The following is an 8,016-nucleotide window of genomic DNA, read 5'->3' as shown; positions in this document are numbered from 1 at the left end:
GGAGCTCTCCATGGTGCTGAAACACTAAATTCTAGCCTCTTGAGTCCATCCAAGTCCACCCTCCACCACACACACCCTACCTCTGGATTTCTTCTTCCTCTTCTTTTTTCTTTCTTTCTTTTTTGTTTTTTGTTTTTTGTTTTGTTTTGTTTTTCGGGCCACACCCGTTTGATGCTCAGGGGTTACTCCTGGCTAAGCGCTCAGAAATTGCCCCTGGCTTGGGGGGACCATATGGGACACTGGGGGATCGAACCGTGGTCCTTCCTTGGCTAGCGTTGGCAAGGCAGACACCTTACCTCTAGCGCCACCTCGCCGGCCCCTTCTTTTTTTTTTTTTTTTTAATGCTTCACGAATTTGCGTGTCATCCTTGCACAAGGGCCATGCTAATCGTCTCTGTATCGTTCCAATTTTAGTATATGTGCTGCCGAAGCGAGCACTTTTTCTTTCTTTCTTTCCTTTCTTTTTTTTTTTTTTTTTTTGGTTTTTGGGTCACAACCGGCGGCACACAGGGGTTACTCCTGTACTCCTGGCTCTGTGCTCATAAATCGTTCCTGGCAGGCTCAGGAGATCATATGGGATGCCGGGATTCTAACCACCATCCTTCTGCATGCAAGGCAAATACCCTACCTCCATGCTATCTTTCTGGCCCAATATATATAAAATCTTTAAGCACCATGATTACAAACATGATTGTAGTTGGGTTTCAGTCATAAACAGAATACCCCCATTCACCAGTGCAACATTTCCACCACCAATGTCCCCCCTCCCTCCTTCCCAACCCATGCCTGTATTTGAGACAGGTATACAGGCATTCTACTTCTCTCACTCAAGATTTTCATGATAGGGGCCAGAGCGGTGGCTCAAACGATAGGGTGTTTGCCTTGCATACGCTAACCTAGGTATGGCAAATAAATAAAACAAGAAAATTAAATAACAAACTATGATTATGACTCCGACAACCATCTGGTCAACCCTTTAAGATTCTTTGACTGGGGGCCCGGGGAGATAGCACAGCGGTGTTTGCCTTGCAAGCAGCCAATCCAGGACCAAAGGTGGTTGGTTCAAATCCCAGTGTCCCATATAGCCCTCCGTGCCTGCCAGGAGCTATTTCTGAGCAGACAGCCAGGAGTAACCCCTGAGCACCACCGGGTGTGGCCCAAAAAAAAAAAAAAAAAAAGATTCTTTGACTGGGAGCTGGAGAGAGAGCACAGAGGGAGGGCATTTGCCTTGCATACAGCCGACACAGGACGGACCTGGGTTCAATTCCCGGCATCCCATATGGTCCCCTGAGCCTGCCCAAGCGATTTCTGAGCACAGAGCCAGGAGTAACCCCTGAGTGCTGTGCTCATGGATCACTTCCAGCAGTGCCTGGGGGACCATGTACTGTGGAGATTCTGGCCAAGGCCTCCTACCTGTAAAACATGCTTGAGGCTAGAGAAATAATATAGCAGGCAGGGTACTTACTTACCTTGCAAGTGCCCAACCTGGGTTTGACTCCCAGGATGGTTTTCTGAGCACCATCAAGAATCATCCTTAAGTGTAGAGCCCAGAGAAATCCCTGAACATGGTTTAGTACAATAAATCAATAAAGTAGGATAAAATACATACAATATAAAGACATGATGGGGAGCAGGGCGATAGCACAGCTGGGAAGATGCTTGCCTTGCATGCAACCGACCTGGTTTCAATCTCGCATTCTCCATATAGTCCCCAAACCTGCCAAGAGTGATTTCTGAGAGCAGAGACAGGAGTATGCCCTGAGCACCAGATGTGGCCCAAAAACCAAAGCAAATAAATGAAATAAAGACAGCTGAGTACTCCACATCCAAACACACAGCCCAGGGCCCTGAGCAATAGCACAGAGGAGAGGATGTTTGCCTTGCACACAGCCAACCCTGGCGTGATCCCATATGGTCCCCTGAACATCGCCAGGAATGGCCCCTGAGCACAGAGCCAGGAGTAAGTCCTGAGCACCACTGGGTATGACCCTATCACTTGCGTCACTGCCCTGGCCCCAACCAGAGTCATTCTCATTCCTTTCTGAGGCCCTTCTTTCCTCCCCCACCAGACTGGACCAGACAGAGTAGAATTTCCTACTTGACAATCTCAGAAACCAAAAGCTAGGGCCATGTGTCTCTCACTGAGTGTCTAGTGCTTCTTGGCTCATGTGGCATCATGCTTTTCCCCTAGGACCAGGCCCGATCTATGGTGTGGCCAAGAGCTGCCCACTCCCAGTGGACCTGTGGTTACCTGGACACGAATGATGCAAGGCCAAGAATACATTGCTGGCACCGCCTCCCCTGCTTCAGGCCTGGCACAGGGCCCTGAGGAAACTTAATTGGCATCTGGGGGCCCCCTGGCACATCTTACTGCTGACCTAGGTTCCCCACATCTCCCAGGGGAGTCTGTCCTCCAAAGCTAAGGGCTAGAGCGATAGTACAGTGGGGAGGACAATTGACTTGCACTTGGCTGACTTGGGTTCAATCCCTGGCATTCCATAGGGTCCCCGAAGCAATGCCAGGAGTGATTCCTAAACTCAGAGCCAGGAGTAACCCCTGAGTGTTTCCAGAAGTGGTCCCAAAACAAAACAAACAAAAAAATCATAAAAGCTTTAAGACATTTTCCCATCTGTATACCCAAGAATTTTGTTTGTTTTGGGGCCACACTTGGTGGTCGCCAGGGCCTACTCTTGGCTCTGCATTGAGGGATCACTCCTGGCAGTGTCTGAGGAACCATTATGGTGCTGATGATCAAACCAGGTTATCAGTGTACACAGCAAGAGCCCTTCCCGCTAACCTATAGCTCCAGCCCAAACTTGGGGGAATTTTTGTGTTGTGTGTGTGTGTGTATATATATATATAGCCAGAAGTAACCCCTGAGAGTCAAAAAACATATGTTTTTTGTGCCACACACCCATTTGACTCTCAGGGGTTACTTCTGGCTATGCGCTCAGAAATCACCCCTGGCTTGAGGGACCATTGGGACGCTGGGGGATCAAACTGCGGTCCGTCCTAAGCTAGCGCTTGCAAGGCAGACACCTTACCTCTAGCGCTACCTCTCAGGTCCTGTTGCTTTTATATTTTATGGGGTTTTTTGGGGGGAGCATATCTAGCAGCGTTCAGATCTTACCTCTGATTCTGTACTCAGGGATTATTACCTCTAGCGCTACCTCTCAGGCCCTGTTGCTTTTATATTTTATGGGTTTTTTTTTGGGGGGGGGCATATCTAGCAGGGCTCAGATCTTACTTCTGATTCTGTGCTCAGGGATTATTGGAATCCAAAGCCTTCCACTCTACCCTATCTTACTCATCTGGGCTATAAATGTAGAAACTATGTACAATGAGGTGCACCAGGGCCAGAGCGATTGCACAGTGGTAGAGCATTTGCCTTGCATACAGCCGACCCAAAACAGACCTGGGCTTGATCCTCAGCATCATATGGTCCCCTGAGCCTGCCAGGCATGATTTATGAGTGCAGAGCCAGGAGTAACCCTGAGCACTGCTGGTTGGAGCCCCCCAAAATGAGGTGCACTGTTAGATCCAGAGGAAAGGGAACCTGGGCTCCCTGATCTTAGATCTCAGTCCTTCAGAAACTGAGATAACACTCTAGATTTGGGGGCCGAGTGATAGCACAGTGGGGAAGGCATTTGTCTTGCACATGGGCAATCGAGTTCGATCCCTGTCATCCCATATTGGTCTCCAGAGTACTGCCAGGAGTAATTTCTGAATGCAGTCAGGAGCATCACCATTTGTGGCAAAAACAAAAACAAAACTAAACAAAAAACATTAAGAACACTCTGGACTTGTAATTGAGATTTGAGAAGGATACCAGCACCTAAACAATAGGATTCCATTCTCAGTCTGACTCCAGCAGAAAATGTCAGAACTGGGGCCGGGCGGTGGCGCTAAAGGTAAGGTGCCTGCCTTGCCTGCGCTAGCCTTGGACGGACTGTGGTTCGATCCCCCGGTGTCCCATATGGTCCCCCAAGCCAGGAGCAACTTCTGAGCACATAGCCAGGAGTAACCCCTGAGCATCACCGGGTGTGGCCCAAAAACAAAAAAAAAAAAAAAAAAAGAAAATGTCAGAACTGAGTGATATACTCAGAGGCTGAGTGGGAGTAACAGGACAAATGGAGGGGTCTTACCTTGCAAGTGGCCAACCCAGGTTCGATCCTCAGCCCCAGAGAGTTTCCTAAGCACAAAAACAGGAGTAAGTCCTATGCAACACACAACCAGTGGGTTGTGACCTCAAAACAACAACCAAAAAAAAAAAAAAAAATCAGGGGCCAGAGGAATAGCACAGTGGTAGGGTTGAATTCAGTCAACTCTGGACAAACCTGGATTCGATTCCCAGCATCCCATATGGTCCCCTGAGCCTGCCAGGAGAAATTTCTGAGCACAGAGCCAGAAGCAACCCCTGAGCACTGCTGGGTGTGGCCCAAAAACCAACTCCCTCCCAAAAAAATCAGCATGAGGGCCAGAGTGATAGCACAGCAGGCAGGATATTTGCTTTGCACATGACCAACCTAGATTCGATCCTCGCCATCCCATATAGTCCCCTGAGCCTGCCAGAAGTGTTTTGTTTTTTTTTTGGGGGGGGGGGCCACACCCTGCAGCACTTAGGAGGTTACTCCTGGCTCTGTGCTCAGAAATCACTTCTGGCACACTCGGGGGATCATACGGGATGCCTGGAACCGAATCCAGGTCTGTCCAGGGTCAGCTGCATGCAAAACATATGCCCTACCTCTGTGCTATCTCTCTGGCCCCAAGAAGTGATTTCTTTTTTTCTTTTTCTTTTCTTTTTTTTTTTTTTGGTTTTTGGGCCACACCCGGCGGTGCTCAGAGGTTACTCCTGGCTGTCTGCTCAGAAATAGCTCCTGGCAGGGATGGGGGACCATGTGGGACACTGGGATTCGAACCAACCACCTTTGGTGCTGGATCAGCTGCTTGCAAGGCAAACGCCGCTGTGCTATCTCTCCGGGCCCAAGAAGTGATTTCTGAGTGCAGGCAGAGCCAGGGGTAACCCCTGAGCACTTGCTGGGTATGGCCCAAAAAACAAACAGAAAAAAAAAAATAAAATAAAACAAAAAATAAAAATAAAACCAGGGTGGAAGATATAGCTCAACAGATTAGAGTGCTTGTTTAGTTTTAGCTTGGTTTTTGGCCACACCCGGCGGAGCTCAAGTCTGACTCCTAGGGGGAGAGTGCTTTGGGGAAACCTATGAGAAGTTGGGGATCAAACCCCGACAAGGTGTACCAGGACAGAGCCTTCCTAACTGTCCTGAGGCTCCAGCTTGTCCTCCTATGTTCTGCCCTCCTCCCTGACATACTCTTGGTCAGGTGAGGTTCAAATTCTTCCAACTAGACAAGAGTCCAGCCTGGGCCCACTTGGTGGGCGTGGCCCTGGGCCACTCTGGCCAATTAGATAAGAGCAGGTGCAGGTGCACTGAGCCAGACACGCCCCCGGGACACACCCCTATTTAGTCCAGGAAGTAGAACTAGACCTTTGACCCAGGCGTGCCCAGTCCTGCATACTAAGAGGCTTTGGCTAAGGGCCCCTGGAGATGGTGCAGGGGGTAAAGTGCTTGCCCAGCCAGCATCCCACCCCCATCCCCGTAGGCACTTGGGCAGAAGTGAGCCCTGAATCCCCAGCTAGTGCCAACATCTAAGCACCGCAGAGTGTAAGCCAACCCCTCCAAATAGAGCCTGGTGTGAAATATTTAAACATTTTGGTGAACCCAGTTTTAGTTTATTTATTTAGTTGTGGTTTGGGGGCTACACCTGGCAGTGCTCAGGGGTAGTTACTCTTGGCTCGGTGCTCAGGAATTACTCCTAGTAAGGTACAGAAAACTCCATGGGATGCCAGGGATCGAACCCAAGCCAGCCACATGCAAGGCGATGTGCTCAGGAGATCATATGGAATACCAGAAATCAAACCCAAGTCAACTGCATTTCAAGACAAGCACCATACCCATAATACTATCACTCCAGCCCAAGTGAACTCAATTCATTATTTATTTATTTATTTATTTATTTATTTATTTATTTATTTTGGTTTTGGGATCATACCCAGAAATGTCCAGGGCTAACTCTTGGTTCTGCACTTAGGAATCACTCCTGGTGGGGTACAGGGACCCTGTGGGATGCTGGGGATCGAACTGGGGCAAACCTCCTAATGAACCGAGTAATTTTTTTTTTTTTGGTCACACCTGGTGACACTCAGGGGTTACTCCTGGCTATGTGCTCAGAAATTGCTCCTGGCTTGGGGGACCATATGAGATGCCAGGGGATCGAACCGTGGTCTGTTCTAGGGTAGTGCGTGCAAGGCAAATGCCCTACCGCTTGCGCCACTGCTCTGGCCCCTGACTGGGTAATTTTTAAATAAGTGAATTCGGGGATTCAACACTCCATTCTCTCTAAGAGCTGCCTCTGGTTCTGATGACAGATGTGCAGACCGCAGGCTGAGGGTATGCAGGGTGTAGAGGTGTGGAGTTAGGTAGGGTCAAGGATCTATTTGAGAGGCCGTGAAAGGTTGGCAGCCCCATTACTGAGCTTGGGCAGCGTTTCCCTCTGCTGGGCTGGAAGGGCATTGCATGCACCTAGTGGGAATCTCTCTTTAGGAGCTGGAGTGAGTGCAGAACAGAAAGAGCATTTGGGCCCGGAGAGATAGCACAGCGGTGTTTGCCTTGCAAGCAGCCGATCCAGGACCAAAGGTGGTTGGTTCGAATCCCGGTGTCCCATATGGTCCCACGTGCCTGCCAGGAGCTATTTCTGAGCAGACAGCCAGGAGTAACCCCTGAACAACGCTGGGTGTGGCCCAAAAACAAAACAACAACAACAAAAAATGAAAAGACAAAGCTCAAACTTCCCAGTTTTCTTTTCTCTCTTTTTTTTTAGTTTTTGGGTCACACCCGGCGGTGCTCAGGGGTTACTCCTGGCTCTATGCTCAGAAATCACTCCTGGCAGGCATGGTGTACCATATGGAATGCCAGGATTTGAACCACTGTCTTTCTGCGTCTAAGGCAAATGCCTTACCACTGTGCTATCTCTCCAGCCCCAAACTTTCCAATTTTCAACTCCAACATTTGTTTTGGTTTATTTGGGGGAGCAGGTAGGAGTTACACCTAGCTGTGCTCAGGGCTACTCCTAGCTCCATACTGGGGGACCCTGCAGTGTTGGTGATGAAACTACTCAACTCCCAATCTTTGTGTTATCTTCTCAGCCCAGCACTCACTGTGTACATTATTTAGCTTTTGTGTTTTTGGGGACCACACCTGGCTGTGCTCAGGGGTTACTCCTGGCTCTATGCTCAGGAATCACTTCTGGCAGGCTCAGGAGACCATATGGAATGCTGAGGATTGAACTCAGGTCTGAGTGTAAGGCAAATGCCCTAACAACTGTACTATTGCTCTGGTTCTAATTTTTTTTTTGGGGGGGGGCACACCCTGTGACGCTCAGAGGTTACTCCTGGCTATGCACTCAGAAATCATTTCTGTGGGACCTGAGAGATAACATGGAGGTAGGGTGTTTGCTTGCATGCAGAAGGACGGTGATTCGAATCCCGGCATCCTGTATGGTCCCAGAGCCTGCCAGGAGCAATTTCTGAGCATATAGCCAGAAGTAACCCCTGAGTGCTGCCGGGTGTGACCCAAAAACCAAAGTAAGTAAGTAAATAAATAAAAAAGAAATCGCTCCTGGCTTGGGGGACCATAAGGGACACCAGAGATTGAAACCCAGGTCCGTCCTGAGTTAGCAGCATGCAAGGAAAATACTCTACCTCTGCGCTTTCGCTCCAGCCCCTGGCCTTCATTTTTTAATTTCCATGGCATCCCTTATGGTCCCCCAAAGCCAGGAGCAATTTTTTTTACCCCGCCCCTGAAAGCAATTTTTTTTTGAAGTTTGGGGCCACACTGGGTGACACAAAAATCGCTTCATGAAATTGCCTTGCACGCGCTGACCTAGGACATAAGGTGGTTCAATCCCCCAGTATCTCATATGGTCCCCCAAGCCAGGAGCA

At 49.2% G+C, this 8,016-nt stretch overlaps 1 non-coding gene across 1 annotated transcript; it reads right to left on the bottom strand.

Annotated features, from left to right (window-relative positions):
* Positions 1 to 330: 330 nt before the first annotated feature.
* LOC126031722 (U6 spliceosomal RNA) lies at positions 331 to 437 on the bottom strand. Its single transcript, XR_007503554.1, has one exon. It is a non-coding gene; the product is annotated as a U6 spliceosomal RNA (small nuclear RNA).
* Positions 438 to 8,016: the final 7,579 nt, after the last annotated feature.

This window comes from Suncus etruscus, chromosome 15 (genome assembly GCF_024139225.1).
Source record: "Suncus etruscus isolate mSunEtr1 chromosome 15, mSunEtr1.pri.cur, whole genome shotgun sequence".
Taxonomy (NCBI): domain Eukaryota; kingdom Metazoa; phylum Chordata; class Mammalia; order Eulipotyphla; family Soricidae; genus Suncus; species Suncus etruscus.
Note: the sequence above shows the minus strand (reverse complement) of the source record. Positions and strands in the feature narration are given on the sequence as shown.